The sequence below is a fragment of the Acomys russatus genome, chromosome 11 (genome assembly GCF_903995435.1).
Source record: "Acomys russatus chromosome 11, mAcoRus1.1, whole genome shotgun sequence".
NCBI classification, from domain to species: Eukaryota; Metazoa; Chordata; class Mammalia; order Rodentia; family Muridae; genus Acomys; species Acomys russatus.
In genome coordinates, this window is record NC_067147.1 from 47,819,772 (window position 1) to 47,838,364 (window position 18,593).

The 18,593-nt window shown below is 42.4% G+C and overlaps 1 long non-coding RNA gene across 1 annotated transcript in view; it reads left to right on the plus strand.

The window, feature by feature from the left end:
* Positions 1 to 7,982: 7,982 nt before the first annotated feature.
* Positions 7,983 to 18,593, plus strand: part of LOC127195680 (uncharacterized) — an 83,149-nt gene continuing 72,538 nt past the window's right edge. Inside the window, exon 1 of the long non-coding RNA XR_007831391.1 lies at positions 7,983 to 8,050. This is a non-coding gene — a long non-coding RNA (uncharacterized LOC127195680). The remainder of the gene's footprint in view (positions 8,051 to 18,593) is intronic.

The following is an 18,593-nucleotide window of genomic DNA, read 5'->3' on the forward strand; positions in this document are numbered from 1 at the left end:
AGATGTGGCTGTATAGTCGTGTCACCCAGAAAGCTTTAACAAACAAACATAAACTCAGTTCCTAGCCTGAATTCAGTATTACTGAAATAGTCCAGAGAGCTGGAGCCTAAAAAATACTTATGTGGGCACCAGAGAGATGGCTTTGTGGTGAACAGACTCAAAGTTCAGTTCCTAGAACCTACTGATGGGAGCCCCCAACTTCTTTTAGCTCTAGGTCAAGGGGATCTAACACCCTCTTCTGGGCTCTATATGTACCTGCTCTCAGGCACACATCCCTACACATAGACATATACACATACATATACTTAAAACTAATATAAATCTCTGAAAATGCCTATATGGCTCACAAATGTGGCAATTCATGGAAAATAGCACTTGAGAGCCTGAGGCAGAAGGATCACGACGAGTTTGAGGCCACCTTGACCATATAAAGAATCCTAGGCTAGCCAGGGCTACACAATGAGACCCTGTCTCAAATAAAGCACAGCCAAGGAAAATAGCTTATCATACACCAATGATAGCTACTAGAAATATAATTTGAAATTATATCTTGTATTGCTCATTTAAGGTATTGGTTTATAAGCAAAAGGCATACAATATTTTATTATCTAATTTTCTTTTTTTAACTTTTTTTTTTTCATGACAAAAATGCAATTGGATAGGATGTGTGTGTGGGGGGGTGTGTACAGTATATATTGATATTCGTTTATATATTGGTATAGATAGAATTTGCACATTATTGAGTACCTGCAGACTTAAAATGGTGATACCTTCCTGAGGAGTTGACCTCTTTGACCGAGGAACGGAAAGCACTGGCAACACAGATGATGGTTTTAGCTCTTACACTCCACATCAACAGGTCTAGAATCCAGCCTCTGACACAGTGCAGCACGCTTGCAGAGTGTGCCTTCCTACCTCAGTTCACCCACAGGCCAACCAGATCTGGACAATCTCTCACTAATATTCACTTCCTAGAAGATTATAGATCGAGGCCAAGTTGCCAATTAAAAACAGCTATCATGTGCCCATTTGATTTCCTGTGATGTTTTCTAATGGATCGGCCGAAAATGCATACCTAATGCACTGTGTCCGGAAGTCATGGCACTTATGCTTTGTTCCCAGTGATAGTGACCTTGATTACTTTATTAAAATGACATTTTCTGAGTTTCTCTATTATAAAGTTACTGTTTTCCCTCTGTGGCTAGTAAATATTGTGAGGACGATAATTTGAGCCTGTGAAAACGTCTTATGTTTCCTGGAGCTTTCACCCTTTTAAGTGTGACCTTCTTTGGAGGAATGTTGCCCCAAATAATTATTTCAGTCATATTCTAGTAGGGATTTCCCATTTCTCCCATTTTCCCCACTTAATAGGACATGCTGTTAAGAGAGATATAGATTATAGAGGTTGGCAAGGCCCAGATCTATACAGACAGCTGGGAGGATGGAGATTGAGAAAACAGCTGATGTGGCAGCTCCAGTCTCTCAAAGCATTTGCTTTGGGCTGATGAGGACATAAGAAGACCAGTGTGTTATATGAGCTAAACATAGAAGCACGCTTCATTTACCATGTCTGTTCCTAGATCAGAAGCCATGCTGTGTGCAGCGTCACGATAGTGGTACCTCCCACTGTTCCAAAATCTTCCTTGTCGGGGCTTCTCCAAAGGGGGAGAGAGATGCGAACAGAGAGACCCATACACAGAGAAGGGTGGGGAGTGAGAGGGAGAGGAGAGGGCATGAGGAGGAAAACAGCAACAAAAAAGCTAAAGAATGGCAAGTCAGGTAGAAGAGTGAGGAAGTGATTTCCAATTTAAGGTACTGAATGATGAGTTGTAGAAGATGAAAGGCATAATCTGTGGGAGGATGAAGCCAGAGGACAAGCTGGTGTGGCAGCAAGAATCCAAAGGAGTCTGTGGAGAGACTCCTGGGATGTCAGTGCTCTCTAAAAATCAGCATCTACTTAGATGAGTCTCACCGTTGCTAGGGAGGGCAAGCTGTACCACAGCCAATGACCCAAATGCTAAACTTTCTCAACAACATCTTGGTAGTCTGTCCAAGACCTGAGCCTTGAGGCCTAACCAAGCTGCCACCTAGGATCCAGTGCCACTACAGATTCCTAGGAGCGATATTGCCGAGACAAACTAGAAACATATGTCCCATTTTGTCAGAGCTACTAAAATGCCTCCACAGTAGCGGTACCATTTTCCTCTCACACAAGCGATGTATGAGGTCCCTATGTCTCGGAAATCTCTGGTCACATGTCATGCTCTTATAGGCCTTACCAGTGTGTATCAGCATGTGTTTTTCTCCTGAACCATCATGTTGAACAGCTTGATTTATTCATGTATTTATTTTGTGCTGCAAGCATAGAACCTGGGGCATTGCACATGCTATGCAAGCACTTCACACTGAGGCATAAGCCTAGACTCTTTTTTTTCCTTCTAGTGTTATATTGAGACAGAGTGTCAGCAATTTGTTTTGATTGGCCATGAACTCTGTAGTCCAAACAAGCCTTGAGTTCACTATCCCTCTGCCTCAGTCTCCTGAGTAACTGGGATTACAAATTTGTGCCACCAGGCCTGGCTTGAGAAGTCTTCTATTTTCTTATTTGTATCTTCACTCATAAAACACATGTTTAGATCCTTTGTCTGCTTTTTAAATAATTTGTTATTGATTGTCTTACTTTTGAGTTTTCAGAGCTCTTTATATGTTATAGATATCAGATCTTTGTCAATAATAATTTGCAAACGTTTTTTCCCAGTCTGATGATTCTCTTCTCACGCATTTAAAATATATATCTCAAACCCAAAGTCTTCACGTTGGATAATATCCAAACTGTCAGGGTCTGTTCTCTGCAACATATTTTTGCTATGATATATGAAAATTCATCGCTGTGACAGATGTGACTATGGCATTTTGGGGGAGGATTGTGGAAGGATTTGAGAGCTTTGGGCTAGAGAAGTCATTGACTATCGAGAACCCGGTGAGCTGTTCTGTAGTAGCTTAGAAGATAAAAATGCTAAGAGCAGTGAAGATGGTGGCTGCCTGGCTTGTGAAGCTTCAGGGGGAAGCGAAGACTCTACAGGCCTTTTGTGTGAAGACTCTGTGGTTCTGGTTAGCTGGGGCTGAAGAGTCAGCTGTGATTAACAAGTGACCAGAACCACTAAAGTAAAACCTTTGTTTTGCTGGGACAATGGATGCTGGTCAGCTGGGGGCTGAACAGTCAGCTGTGATTAACAAGAGAGCAGCATCACTGAGGTGAAATCTTCTGGGAAGCTGTGTTCCAGAGGCGGCCAAGGTTGTACTTCGTGTTGGCAGCTGAACTTGGTCATGTGTAAGAGTCACCCAAGTGGTACTGGTTTTGAATGCATGACAGGGTCATGAAAAGCCACTGAGTCTTGGCGCTGTGCGAGGCCAGGAGAGGCCATTGGAGAAGGTGCAGCCTCGGTAGCTGGTTAAGTCCCCAAACTGAAGGGGTTGTGGAAAGGAGTCAAGGCTTGGAAACATGAAGAGAGCCTCTTGGTGAAAGTGCAGCCCACTTGCTCTAGAGAGCCCAGCAGTTTTGAGACGTCACTACCATGGGCTGGCCATCAAGAACAGCAGCAGTGGTGGAGCAGAGCCAGACAGAGCCTAGAAGACAAATTGTGTGTGCTGCCGAGGGCAGAGCAGAGCAGAGACCCAAGGCCTTTGGAGGACCCCAGAAGATGATGAGTGGATCCCAGACATTGAGGATAGAGTTATTTACAGTGTCGGAGTTAGGTATTGCTTTGTTCAGATTGTGACTGTACCCTGGTTCTTGCCTCTTGAAATAAGAGTTTAACTTTTGATTTTACAGGAGTCCACAGTTGATAGATTTTGAACTTTTAGAAGAAAGTTTGGAGTTTTAAAGATACAATAATTTAAAGAGAATGAACTTTTACTTTGTTAATTTAATGAAAGAATTTATTTTTAAAACCTATGGGACTTATGCTTATGTTTTATGTTGTGATATCAATATTAATGTGCCATCTTGGGGATAAATGAGAAACAGTTCTGAATGAAAAGTGGTGTGTGTGTGTGTGTGTGTGTGTGTGTGTGTGTGTGTGTGTGTGTGTCAGGTTGGCCAAGAGGTCAATTGTACTGGATAGTATTATGTTAACTTGATACAAGGTAGAGGCATCAGAAAGGAGGGAACCTCAACTGAGTAAATGTAAGATCAGACTGTAGGCAAGTCTGTAGGGCATTTTCTTAATTAGTGTTGATGGGGGAGGGCCACGCCCGTTGTGGGTGTGGCTATCCCTGAGCTGGTAGTCTGGGATATGTACAAAAAAAGAGGCTGAGCAAGCCACCGGGAGCAACCAGCACGCAGCACACCTCTGTGGCCTCTGCATCAGCTTCTGCCTCCAGGTTCCTGCCCTGCTTGACTTCCTGCCCGCGCTGCTTTGATCCTGAATTGTTCTATGGAACTGTGAGTGAAATAAACCCTTTCCTCCCCAAGTTGCTTTTGGTTATGGTGTCTCATCACAGCAATGGTAACCATAAGACAGACACAAGACATGGTTTTGGGCTGGAGGGATGGTTCAGTGGCTAAGAGCACTTGCTGTTTTTTCAGAAGATCCAAGATTGGTTTTTAGCACCACATGGCTGCTTACAACCACCTGTAACTCTCATTTTAGAGGATCTGACAGCCCCTTCAGCCTTTCATAGGCACCCATGTACACACATGTATACTGACACATAGACATACGCACATGCATACAAATAAATAAAAGTAAAAGCTTTAACGTGGGCATTTGAGGTAATTTCCTTCATTTAATTTGCTGATTGGTTTGGCCTTCTTGCTACTGTTATTTTTTTGTGGAGGTAGAGTTGGATGTAATCAAACTTTCAATGCCTTTTGACTTTGTCTAATTGACTACAGTGTGTTTGCTAGTTAGATTTTGTCAGTTTGACACAAACCTAGACATATCTGGGAAGAGAGAATCTCAGTTTAGGGGTTGCCTCCATCAGCCTGGCCTGTGGGCTAGTCTATGGAACCATTTTCTTGAATAACGATTAGTGTTCCTGCCTTGAATTCCCGCCAGAGGTCAATTTCTTTCCTCCCATGCTTTTGTTTATTATGTTTAATCACAGCAATAGAGATCTACCTAAGATAGACAGAGCCAGGTGTGTGCTGTTTCTAGGACAGGGCCAGGTGTGTGCTGGTCTTTGAACACCTAATTGGTATCCTCTGAGTGTTTGTCTTTGATTAATTTTGGAAAAAGCTGGTACTTCTTGAAAGAGCTTCTTCCTTTCTCCTTTATAAAGATGACTGTTATTTCCTAGTCTTTGGAAGTCCTGGGGGACATGTTCCTGTACGCACCACTTTCATTTCTGTTATTTCCATGTTGGGTCCTCTTGTCTTCATCTGTTGCTTAGAATCATCTTGTGTTTTTACAATTTTCTGGCTTTCCTGTTGAGTCTTTACCATATTGATCACAGTTGTTTAAAATTCACTGTGGAGTGGTTTTAACACCTATATCATGGGCACATCTAGTTCTATTGGTTGTTGTGTGTGTGTGTGTGTGTGTGTGTGTGTGTGTGTGTGTTTGTGTGTGTGTGTTAAGATAAGTCAGTTTTTGTTTGGTTTGGTTTGGTTTTACTTTTTTAAAGGTTAGATGCCTTGTGTAAGAAACAACCATATTGGCTCCAAGCTTAGGTGTAGGCACATCTTTCTATTGGACCCATAAAGTGATGGTCAAAGTTAATCAAGGGACTGGCCGTACTGGCATTTCCATTACACCCAGCATAAGCCAGGCTTTACCCATCCCAGTGATGATTTGTGTCTGTGCTGGAAGCTAGACAACCACTGTCTTCACCCTGTACTACAGACACTCTGACTCACCTTTCCAAGCAGTCCCCAGGAGGGCTGTGAATGGGACAGGGATGGAATTCTTGGATTTCTGACTGAAGCTCCATCTCCATGTTTGGGGAGCATGTCATTAGCATGTGTAAAAAGTGTAGTTCTCTTGCCAACCATACATCTCTGCTGCTCCTCGTTGGCGGTTTGTGGCATGTTTTTGTCTGCAAGGAACAGTTGCCATTTCCTTAAGGTCAACAAAAATTGCCCTGACCTCTTCCTCTTCTCCCAGATGCCAGACTATTTCGTAGGGAGATAGAACTGCTCTAGCTAGAGGCATGTGCCCCTTCTGTGGTAGCTGCTCTTCCGTTAAAGCCCCCTGCAGATTCTCTAGTCCGGCAGTGGCAGCCTTGTTCTGCACAGCAAAGGTTTGCAAGGAAGGGGCCTCCAGCTCTGCCAGCACCTCACAACTGGGCTTTGCGCTGACTTGGCTAAGGCCTTTCTTCTATTACCCTTCTCCTTAGCACTCACACATACGTTTTAGTTCGGTTCTGTAAATAATTCAAGCAGCACAAATGATACAGTTATTTTATTGCAGCAGATACTTACTCATCTCTTTGCTATTCCCAGTTTTCTCCTGGTGTCCATTTTTTCATCTGTGTTCTCTTCCACGAAATAGAGACCATTTTTCATATTTTAAAAAAAATGCATAACTATGATTTTTTTTTCTTCTCTTAACCTCTTTAGTTCTTTCTTTCTTAGGCACTACAAGAAATTTCATTCTGCCTGTCGGACTGCTTTTGTTGTCTGATTGCTTTAAGTGTGTGTGTGTGTGTGTGTGTGTGTGTGTGTGTGTGTGTGTGTGTGTAGGGGTGCATGTATATGTATGTGGGAGGTATGTGTGTATGTGGGGTGTGGTATACATGTGGCCAGGCTAAAAGAAGACACTAGGCATGTTGCTCTGTCATTCTTCACCTTAGTACTTAGAGGTATCCCATGAACCCTGCACCTAGGCTGGTGGTCTGCTGGGGTATCAGGTGGGTGTGGGGTGATGCCTGGCTTTGTTGATGGATTATGGGGGCTGGGATTCAACTGTCTGTGCTCGCCTAGCATTTGCTCTCAACCACTGAGACATCTCTTGACCCTGTGTGTTAGTTCTTGAACCTGCACACAGCATCTGGCAAGCCAAATATTTGAATCTTCTGAACTCTCCAACCTTAAAATGATTGGTTGGCTATCTATTTCCCAGTATTAGCCTCATTCCTAGGCCAAGCCTATTCATCATCTTGCGTTTGAAATTGCCAAAAGCTCAGGGGAAAATGGGAAGCCAGTTGGCCGCTCTGGAATCTCAGTCCAAATGGTATTACATTTTTCATGCCACTCTGATTTTTTAAAAATCATACAGCCTTTCATGTAATTAAAAAAATTCTATATACAAAGTAATAAACTTCACTATAGCATTTCAAGCATTCATGCCTTTGTGTTGTGGTCTTATTCAGTCTCATACTTCATTTGTTTGTTTGTTTGTTTGTTTTGGAGACAGGGTTTATCTGTGTAGCCTTGGCTTGGCTGTCCTGGACTTTGTAGACCAGGCTGGCCTTGGTCTACAGTGATCTGCCTGCCTCTGCCTCCTAGGTGCTGGCATTGCACGTGTGCATCACCATGCTCGGCTTCATTCCCATGCCTTTAAAGACAAGATTTTTCTTGCTTGTGATGGCTAATTTTGGTTTTCAAATTGGGTTAAAACAAAACAAAAATGCCTAGCGCATCAATATGGCACACCTCTGGGTGTCTGTGGGGTTGTTTTCCAGAGAATTTTAAGTGAGGAAGGTGAAGACTCACCCTGGATGTGGGCCCCATCTCCCTAGAGTCCCAGGATGAGTAAAAATTGAAAAGGGAAAAGCCAGCTGAACTGAGCCACGCAAATGTAAGCAAACAGCCTTGTGCGCATGCCACGATGCCTCTTCCATGATGCTAGACTAAATATCCTCAAGCCATGAGCCCAAATAGACCCTTTCTCCCTCAAGTTGCCTCTTAACCAGCTGTTTCATCGCAGTGATAAGAATTGTAGCTTACACATTGCTTTTGCTGGTTTTTTTCTGGGGTAGTCTGAAGACTCATAATCCACAGGATTTCCTACCATGACCCATTATCAACTATTACATCATGTCTGGCAGAAGATGGCTGGTCCACACTTGAAAATACAGCTCTGAGTGGCTCTTTACCAAAGCTGAGGTGAGTCTCAATATATCTGTTTTCATCTAACTGTATTACCTTACATTTTAACGAACATCTTTACATGCGAACTGCTAGGTATGGTTGACCGATATCCAAATGAGCATGATTCTGATGCAATCATGAAAGCCAGTGAATTGGTCATTCAAAAGCCACACGAAAGGGTCAGCATTTGGGCTCAGCAGATAAAGTCACTTACTGCCAAGCCTGATGACCTGAGTTCAATGTTCAGAACCTACATGGTGAAAAGAACTGGCTACCTTAAGTTATCCTGTGACTACCACATGTCCACTGTGACATAATCACATGCACACAAACACATGCACACAAGATAAATCAATACAATGTAATCAAAATATGCAAAACCACAAAGGGTGAGAAATGCTGACAGTGATATTGACAGGTACAGAGTTAGCCATTTATAAAAACTTACTTCTGAAAATATACTTTTGATCTATTTTGTATTAATTTGTCTTGTTAATGATAAAGTGTATTGTATATTTTCATTAAATGGCATATATATTTACATTTTTATTTTTGTTTTACCTACTTTATTAATTATTGCTATCAATTACTTTAGTATTTTGAGATGGGGTATGTCATATGCTGAAGTTCCTTTATTGTTTTTTTTAAAATCTGAATGAGTGGCCTGTTGATTCGAGCAGGATATTAAAGTCGCCCTCTTTCTAAGCCCGTTTCCCTTTATGTCCTGTAGTGTTTGTTTTATGAAACTGGGTGCATTTACATTCAATAAGATGCAATCATTTTATTTTCTTGATTAACTGTTCTTAACATGTTGTGATAGAGGAATTCCAAGTTAATAACTGTAATGAGTTTCCTTATCCCTTATGGTTAATAGTTGTCTGAAGTCTGCTTTGTCAGTTGTATTTGGTTTTAGATTTGGTTTGGACTATCTTTTTGCATCTTTTCATTTTAGTCTATAGGTTTTCCAGTGGTGTGAGTTTCTTGCAGACAGCGAAAATTGAGTGTTATTTGATAGTCCATTCAACTAGTCCATGTCTTTTAAGTGGAGTACCACAACATTTTTGGTTTAGGATTATTATTGAGCATTATATATAAATTTCTGCTTTCTTCACCATACAGATTTATTGGTTTAATGAGTTAGTAATATTTGACTTTTTCTTAATTCTTATTCATCTATTTTTCTAATGAGATCTGTTCTTTCCTGAGCTCTTATATATACCTTTCTTCTGGGGATATTATACTGTTAAGTATCATTTGCAGTGCTGGTTCAGGACCATGAATTCATTTAACTTATGCATGGAATGTAAGATCTCCATTTCTTCTTTGATTTTTTTTTAAAAAAAGGATAATCTTGCTTGATACAGTAACCTTGATTGGTAGTTATTTACCCCCACCCCCACCCCAGGGCTTCAAATGCATTTGATCACACAGTCCTGTGCTGCTATCATTCTGACAAGCTTGTCTTTGTAACCAATGTGGAATTCTCTAACAAAGTTCACAGTCCTTCCTTTGTTCCATACCACTGGCATCTTGAGTGCAGTATTGCATGGAGAGATTTTTGCCTGTTCATGTCCAAGTGGCATTCCAGATCCCTCCTGTTCATGGTTGTCCATTTCCTTTGTAGACATGGAGAATTTTCTGCTAAAATTTGTTGAATTAGCCTTCATGCCTTTAGTCTGTAGTCCCTCGTCTCTAACAGAGAGTCACAGATTGGGTCCCTTAATCGTGTCCCAGTGGTCATGATGCTATGGATATCACTGTTATTCTATTTATTGGCTTTATTGATACCTGAATTGTATAATTTTTCAACCTTTAATTTTTGATATTCTTCTACCTGGTCTAGAAGACTGTGATACAGTCACTGGACTTATTGGAATTTTCCTCCTCAAAGATTCCACTTGTTCTTTTGTTATAGAATCTACCATTATTTTCTTTCCTTCTTTCTTTTTATTTTACTGAATTTCCAATACCTGCTATGCATTAAAAAAAAAATCTTTCCAAGTGTTATTACTTTTCTATCACTATGAAGAGACACCTTGACCAAGGTAATTTATAAAATAAAGCAGTTCATTGTAGGCTTGCATATAGCTTCAGAGGGTGAACCCGCGATGTCATGGTGGGGAGCATGGTGGCAGCAGGCAGGCATAGCATGATGCTGGAGCAATAGCTAAGAGCTTACATCATGATCCTCAAGTCAGAAGCAGAGAGAACAAAACTGGGCCTTCCCTGGGCTTTTGAGACCTCAAAGCCTACCCCAGTGCCTTACCTTCTCCACCAAGGATCTACCTCCTAATCCTTTCCAAACAGCTCCACCAACTAGGTACCAAGCGTTCAAATATGTAATCTATGGGGGCCATTCTCCTTCAGACCAGCACACCAGGCATGTGGCTTGTATTTGTTTGTTTGACATGACAATGGCTGAACCTCAGCCTTCAAGAATGCAGTGCACGTGTTATACTATTGAACCGCACTGGTGTCAAGGCATTTATTTTATTGGAAAACATGCACACACAAAAACAAGGAGTACAATAATGGAAGGGCTATCTAGGTAGCTGCCACTGTTGTTGAATGGAACCCAATTTCACAGAGAAGCCCCAAAGAAGGTGCACAAATACAGCTTCCATCGTACATCTTGAGGGGCTAGAGAGATGAGCACACAATACACCAGTACCTGAGAATCCCTGCATTACGGTTCCTGCTCTGTCCTTCTAAACGTGTTCATAGATACCGACCTGCACTGTTAGACAAAGAGCAACACACCATGACAGTTGGAAATCAACCAGAGCGTAAACACCTGGTAAAGGATGAGGCATAATCAGGTTATACTACAATGCCAGGGGGTTGGGGGATTCTCTTTAATATATTATTCATAATATTTATAAATAGCACAAGTAGGCCTCTTTCTTTCTTTTTTTCTCATTAAAGGGAGAGAAAACCAGACCTACCCAAGCAGTAATCCTTGCATGCCTTTCATGTACAGGGCACTAGTCACTAGGGGTAGAATGGCGAGCAGTACAGAGGGGATGCATCCTTGTATAGTTTACACTGCAGTGGAAAGAGACTGGTTACCATGGAAACCAATACACCATCAGATGCAAGCGGGGCCTTAGAGGAAAAATAAACTAACGGAAGTGAGAAAGATAAACGATGCTTTTTAAGATAAACCGGTCTAGGGTGTCTGCTCAGGAGCTGAATATTGCAAGCCAAGGGAATAATTCTAGGCAAAAGAAATGCAAAGTCCACAGCCCCAGAGAGATCTATAGTAGGTATACATACAGAATAAGAGAGTCAGTGTGGCTGCAGTAGAGTAAGGGGGAAGGAAGAGTAGGTAGGAGTCAGACGAGAGCTGCAGATTTGTTGCCTTTAGTGAGGACCCCACATTGATGTAAGAGTAGCAGGTAAGCGTCCTGGCATGCAGATGAAGGAAGAGGAGTCGGGAGTCTTCTGTGCTAATTCAAGTACAAAGGTGATATTGCTGATCATCCCAAGAAGGCAAAGTTAGGGACCAATGAGATGGTTCAGTGAGTACAGACTGGTTGCCACGCCCAGGAAGAACTGAGAAACTGGCTCTTGCAAGTTCTTTTCTGACTTCCATATTAGGACAAGTCATGTGCTTACTGAAATAAGCACATGCACACACATAGACTGGCGCAAAGATACACCCACCCCACCCCCACATGCACACAGACTGCAATCAACATATGTAATAGTCATTTTTAGAAAGAAGGGCAAATTGGTTTCGTGGTTTGTCACACAGGAACTGCCTTCCTACCAAGCCAGTGGTCTTTCCCATGTGGGAGATGCTGCTGTTTCATTTAGTGAGTAATATTCATTTCTCTAGAACTTCTCATGAATGTGTGTGAAAAGCAGGGCTGTCTACCAAAACGAGGAAAATCCACCAAAGTGTCCAAAGAAATCCCAAGTGCAGCCTGATTGTAATAAAGTAGCGCTTGCCCTTTGTTTGGAAGCCCTGGGGAGCAGGAACTAATACTTAACTGGTACCTTTGACTGCCAACCCTCAGCATTATCTTGTAAGACTCCCAGATACTTCAAAATCTCAGATTGCTGCTTTTCTACCTGCTGGGTGCTGTGAATTGGAAAGAACTCAGTCATTTGTTTTCTCCCCATGCCAGAGGTGCTTCTTCGTGGATCCACATTTATTTCAGAGATATTTTCTTTCTGTTGTGGGAGACTTTTAAGTCGCAGAGGTCAAGAGACAGCCTTGGAATATGTAGCCTTATTCATTTTGATAACAGCAGGGGAGGAATGGAAGGAAAGAGCCTGCTGGCACGAGGACATGGGGGGGAAGCAAATGGCAAGGTAATTTCATTTTGTGTTTTTGGGCAAAGAAAGGAAAGAGTCTTGGCATCGTCGCCCTAATCACCTGGTTGGCACTCTAGAACCTGCTGTGCCTGCCACACAGAGGAATGCTGATGGGCCTGACTGTGTCACTTCAGTGATAGGTTCAGGACTCTCTCCCAGCTTCAGAACTGCCTTTTACGGCCTCCTTGGTCTTCACCAAGCTGGCCCTCAGGAAGTTCCTTCCTGATTCCAGTGTCATCAGGGTGGCCATGTCTCCATCTTCTCTTATCAAGAAGTCGCAAAATCACTCTAGCCTCACAAAAACACTTAAAGAACGTGGGTGGGTTAATCCTGAGTAACAGTCCACAAAAAGGGTACATACAGAGCTGAAGAGATGGTCTCAGTGGTTAAGGGCACTTGCTGCTCTTGCAGAGAACCCAGGTTTGCTTCCCAGAATCCATATGGTAGCTTGCTTCAGTTGCAAAGAATCTTTAGCATACTCTTCTTGCCTCTGTAGGTATCCGGCACACATGTGCACGCAGGCAAAACACTTAAACACATCAAATAAAATAAATAAAAATCTATTTTTTAAAAAGGGTATGTTGAATTGTACCATGAAAATGGTTTCTGGAAACCCCAGATGCTCAGGCTGCCCAGATTGGATACTTTAAATGGACTCTGGTTTATTCATAACCACGGACACTGTGTAATTATTGTCGCACTACATTGATTAGGGAACAATCACATGGAAAGCAGGTCAGCACTATTTGCAACTCTGCAGGTGTTTTTCCGAATACTTTTCATCCATGGTTTGTTGAAGCCAAGGACATGGACCTTCTGGTGTGGAGGGCAACTCTGCTTGGCTTGTGGACTAGAGTCACAGGACAGACGAAAACAAGAGACAATAAAGTGGAAGCCGACTTCCCAGGTTCAAACCCCAGTGTGTCCAGTTGGATGGGCATGTCACTCAACCCCAAAGCATGAACTTCCTAATCGGAGAATAAGAACGTTGCTTCCCTGAGACCACAGTGAATTAACATGGACGCAACCTCTGCAGCACTGTTGCCCACAACGTCTCATAGCCACACATTATTGGATTCACTCCCTTCTTCTACCCATCCCACTCATTAGAATTCTGCTGGCCACTGCCCCAGGGCTGTGTGGAGACGAGAGTGTTGTCTAATTATTAATCTCTGTCCTCCCGCATGCTTTCCGGAAGTCCCAGCCATGTTTTCGCGAATCAGAATTGATTCCACATGGTATTGGTCCATAGCCAGAGTAAGAAGAGACTAGAATGTCTGCAGGAACTCAAGCTGGCTAGCCTAATCTGCCCAGAATGCCTCCCACGCATTCCGCAATTGTGGGCCCTTCTTGCATCGGAGAAAGGTTTTGAATTTCAAGTAAACCACTCAGGGCCCCGCCCTGCAAAGCATGAAGCTGCTCACGTGACTGCCTTGGTTCCTGCTGCTGATTCTCCCCTGTCAAGGAGATCCGGGATGAGGCTAATAGCACCCGTGTGTGCGGCCATCGATTCAAAAACAAAAGGGGCAAACCCGTTTTTAATTAGGATGCAGAACGGGAAACTTCTGACTTGTAAAACAAGAACTTGAAATGACTGTAAATTCCCACAGTGTGACTCAGTCCATGGAGAAAGAAATCAGAAGTAATTGCAGCGCGTGGGAGGGAAGTTCTATAAAACTCCTATCCTGACTCAAATCTGCGCTGGGAAGGAAATGGATTTTTAAGGTTATGGTCCTTGTTTCTTACCTGGGTGCAAAGAGATAATAGGAAATATCTGATGGTATCAGTGGGGCTGCTGTTTTCAGGTGTTTCTAATGATGTCAATGAGGGTGCTGTTTTCGGGCACTTATGATGGCTGTTTTGTAGCGATTAATTTCATTGTTTCCTTATTGCCGAGTGTTTGTTTTTCAGTAAACACTGAAGACATTAATAGGAAAAGAAAGAGAGCAAGGACCCCTGTCCATGTCCAGGGCTTCTAGAATGTGGTGGCCCATCTCCCCTGTTTATGTAAGCGAAGACACTAGGACCTCCGATGCATCTTCAAGTGCCCTGCAGAATAGATGCCCAGCTAGGAAGTGGTAACGTCCCTGGCACAGATGGATGGAGCTGCTTTACCCTTACATGAATTGGAACCCTAGCAAGGTCAGGCAAAAAGTGGCAAGAAAGCCTTCTAAACCCAAAGGAAAGACCGCTGTCCATGTACACGGGAAGCGCTTAATGCGCCTAGCGAAGCCTGAATGGCCTGACCTGGTTTGGTATTGTCTGTGATAAAGCCTTTGCCTGTTGGAACATAAGTCTCCTGATTTTCACTGGTTTAGGGAAAACAAGTAGTATTTTCTGGCGTTTGTTGGCTGATAGGACATCTAAACCAAAACTCTGAATTTCATGTTAAAAAAAAAAAAATCCTCATTATCATTATCCAATACCAAGTCATTTTCCCACCCGGCTTTTCTGCCATTCGTGGGAGCAGCTTTTTCATGACTGATATATCACACCTAACTTGGTTTATGCATATAAAAATTTCAACAGAAACATATTTTACATATTCACAACCAAACTCTAGCCTTGAGTACTGTGTCTAGATCTCTGTAGCGTTGTCCTTAGAAAAGGAGGGAATGGGCCCGGGGTAGGTACAAGGAAGCCAGGAAAAGCCCGAGGGCTTGATTTTCCAGGGATGTTACAAAGCAAAGTGTCTGACATTTAGTGTAAATGACCTAAATTTTCAGAAATTTGGATCTACCTTCCTTTTACTTTTGCTATTCAGTCCCAAATACAAACCACCAGTGTTGTATATGCATGTATATACTTAAGCCAGAATTAGAAATTAAGGTTAAATAATTTTGAAGACCCTGAAGATATTTTTAATAGACATCTGCCTCATTGATTTTATTTATTAACAAGATATGTAGTATAGAGAAAAACTATCAATCTTCTACAAAGTTGGTGTGTGTGTGTGTGTGTGTGTGTGTGTGTGTGTGTGTGTGTGATAAGTTCTATGGTTTGGGTGTGATTCCTCACTCCCAGGTTTGTATGTTGGAAAACTGGTGCACAGTGTAGCACTATTAGGAGTGGAACCTTGAGCAGGTGGCATCCAGTCAATGTCCCTAGGTAACTGGCTGCATCCTCAGAAGGATGAATGATGATACTGTCACTGTGAGGCCATCACCATGGTCTGGCTAATATCCATATTATGACCTTGAACTTCTAGAACTAAGAGCCAAACAGTCCTCTTTATTCTATAAATGAAAAAAAGAACCACTTCATTACTAATGGAAAATGGAGTAAAGGCATTTCTTCTTTGTTCCTTATCTTTTCATTGACAAAGACAGTTAAATTGTATCTGTTGCTCAAGGTGGTTAGGAAGACGTCATCCAACAAATACAGAAAAATACCCTGTATATAGAAGTACTAAGTAAACATCAATCATTGTTATAAGAGGCACAGCAGTTAAACATCTCCTAATTTCAGCCAATTTGTAATCCTAAGGACCATAGTCCTGATCTTATTTATTACTGTTAAAGAAAATCACCGTCAGACCTAGATTGTATCTAAAATTGGTCTTTGCTTTTTTAGTTAGTCTTAACCCATATAACATGAACAGATGCCAGGTTTGTTCTTGTTGTTGTTGTTTTACCAATGTTCAAGAAAATTGAAAAAGCAAAATTCTCCTTTCACCTTGCAAATAAGCAGATAAGAAAGGCATGATAACCATTTTGGGTTTGGGCTGCACTGTGATACGTGACTCTCCCTTTGGCAGGATTTGAGTTGGCATATAATTCTGGAAGACATCTCAGCAGCAAGCATCCAGTCCCTGCACCCTTAAGATGTAAGTTTCTCTTGGTCCAGAAATCCAACATGCAGACTCTAACCCTATGGAAGCATTAGTCAAAGGCAAGACATACAAACACTGTAGTCCTACTTACAAAAGCTTCAGACCAGAAGCTGCCTCTAAATGGGCAGGAGTTGATGATGTTGGGCCATGTTCATGAAATAAAATACAGCGATGGCTTTGGCATAGAAACGTACTCAAGTGAAAAAGCATTATTACAGGATTTCTCAATTTACTTGTAATGTGTGTACATGTAATTTACAAAATATTACTAGTTGATATCTCTAATGGTAGAATAGTAAGTGATTTATTTTCTGCCCTTCATAGACCATATTTTACAAGGAAAATGTAATACATTGCTTTAGTGCCTATAGAAACACCATTATAAGTGGTTAATAAAAGCCAGATCCAGAGAAAGTGTAAAGTCCCTAGGAAGTTATTCTGGTCTTAAAGTATTAGAAAACGGATATTTATAAATACAGCATCAGATATGCTTAGTCTTTTTATTGCCTAAGCCAAAACGGTCTTCAGTTTAGTGGAGCAATCTAGTAAAATGTCAATCCCAGATGTTGGAAAGATGGCTGGATGGATAAGAGTACCTACTGCACATGCATGGGGTTCTAAGGTTAGATCCCAACCCCTCAGTGGAAATCTGGGCTTGGTGGTAATGCATCTTTAATCCTGCTGCTGTGAGGTGAAGACAGGGGTATAGCTGGGCTTCAACTGCCAGCCTAGCTCCAGGTTCAAAGGAGTAAAGTGATAGAGAGGGAGACCTGTTATTGTCCTCTGGCCTTTATAACTGTGCACACAGGTATGCACACTTCCACATGCACATATGGGCATAGACCCTGTCTGTCTGTCTGTCTGTCTGTCCGTCCGTCCGTCTCTCTCTCTCTCTCTCTCTCTCTCTCTCTCTCTCTCTCTCTCTCTCTCTCTCACACACACACACACACACACACACACACACACACACACACACACACACACAGGGCCTGGGCCTAGAACAGAGCTGTGGCCTTTTTTGTTTTGTTCTGTCATTCCTCAAGCTCTCCCAGAGCCCATTCAGTTAATTCCCCTCCAATCTGGCTACTGACTATAATTTGGAATTCACTGAAGTGTTGACAGAGTTGACCCCGGACCACAGTGATTTGAGATTAACAGGACTAAAAGTCAAAATGAGAAAGAAGTCTGCCGGTACACAAGGAAAGCAATCAGAGGAGGGCTCTTCCAGAAGACTGGAGTTGATGAAAGACCATCTATCTTATGTCACGAGCACCAAAGCTTTATAGATCTGTACATTTAGCCATCCTGAGTGAGGGCTGAAATTGTGGTGAGAGGCCTTTTAGTGGAGACTTGGAGATGCATGCCAATGATCCAAATTTTGGGTTTGGTAGGGAAGGATGGTCAAGGGATGGCACATGCTTAGATGAACATTTTCCCTTTGGTTACTTCAACAAATGTTAGACTTTTAAATATTAGTTAAAATAGCACTTGGGTGTGCTACAATCAACAAACAGATCCCAAGATGTTTGAGGAGAAGTTGTGGTGTGCATGAGCACAGGTGTGTGTGTACATTGGCACAGATCAGGGGGTGCACATGAGCACAGGTATGGGTGCACATGGTTACAGATGAAGGGGTATATGTGGGCATTGATGGGGTGTACATGAGTACAGATGTGGGTGTCTCCTCATACCTCGTTTGCTAAGTGTTTCAGTTATGGAAGGCATTGGGCCCTTTTTTGGAAACTGTTGCCCTGAAAATGTATTTGGTATTTGATAAGATGAATATATTGAAATAAATGCTGCTGAGTTGAAAAGACAGAAGCATTTAGCTTTGTAGAAGAGACGATAAAGGCAGGAAGATAATTTAAACCAGGGTCTAAGAACTCGGAGTCTCCTTTCTCTCTCTGGGATTTCCCGATCTCTTGATGTCTCATTTGCCATAAACAAAACGTGTGAACTGTGTGCGAATGCAAAGACCTTTCCCACCCAGCATCCCCAGCTCTGCTTCTGTAGGCAGCCATCTTAGTTGCAGTGACAATTTTGTTTGGAACTAGAGTCCTCAGTCAGAAGGCTGAAGTGGAAAAGCCCAATGGCGAAAACACCCGAGTCTAGCAGACCCCCTGATGGTGACTGCGCTGACGTCATGCATGGGTGGAAGTCGGGTCTGAACTGAAGAATTCGGAAGATGGAAGACTTCTGCCACCCACACAAAAAGAAAGCCGTCCCAGAGAACAGTAAATGGGTCTCACAGCTTGCAAGTCAGATCTCACAGGCTGTTCACTTTGGATGATCAAGAATTGAGACTAGAAAGTATGAGAATCCATGCCTCTCTGTGACCTCTTTGAAATGGGTTCTTTTCCTGTTTAGTTAGTATTCAAACATGAAGGGCTGCCCTTCCTGTTC